The 612-nt window shown below is 66.8% G+C and overlaps 1 long non-coding RNA gene across 1 annotated transcript; it reads left to right on the forward strand.

Moving 5' to 3' along the window:
• LOC108447162 lies at positions 1-612 on the forward strand. Its single transcript, XR_001862567.1, has 3 exons — positions 1-65; positions 178-258; positions 573-612. It is a non-coding gene; the product is annotated as an uncharacterized LOC108447162 (long non-coding RNA).

The following is a 612-nucleotide window of genomic DNA, read 5'->3' on the forward strand; positions in this document are numbered from 1 at the left end:
GGCAGTGCCCCCCGTGGCCGAGACGGAGCCGGAGGAGATGGAAGCACCGGGATGCGCCGGCTCAGGTGGGGACTGGGGGATTCCGGGTGGTCTCGGGTGGGGACCGCGGGGTCCCGGGGTGCTCGGGGCCACCCCTGAGCCGGGGAGGGACCTGTCTGTGCCTCTTTGTCCCCCCAGAGTGGCTGGTGGTTCCCAAGGCAGAGGTGACTCCCGAGGGTGACGGGGACAATCCAGGGGACCCGGAGCTCCACAGCTCAGGTGAGGGACACAGTGGTGACACCGGCACTACCAGGCATCTCCCGGGAACGCTGGGGCCACACGGTCATCGTCACCCCGTCCTGGAGCTGGTGGCAGTGCTGGGTCCTTGGGGGATAGTCACCATGTCCCCAGGGCCAGTGACTGTGCCAGGTCCTTAAATTGATGGTCACCGTGTCCCTGGTGCCATTGGCCTTGATGGTCACCATGACTGCCGGTGGCAGCTCCAGGTCCTTGGGTGACAGTTACCATGCCCTGGTGCCAGTGGCTGTCTCAGGACATGCTGGCGTTGGCACCGCCCCCCCGTGTCCCTGCAGGGCAGTGGCTGGTGCGGAAGGTGAAGGTGGAGGAGGAGGA

Source organism: Corvus brachyrhynchos, unplaced genomic scaffold, assembly GCF_000691975.1.
Source record: "Corvus brachyrhynchos isolate BGI_N302 unplaced genomic scaffold, ASM69197v1 scaffold706, whole genome shotgun sequence".
Taxonomy (NCBI): Eukaryota; Metazoa; Chordata; class Aves; order Passeriformes; family Corvidae; genus Corvus; species Corvus brachyrhynchos.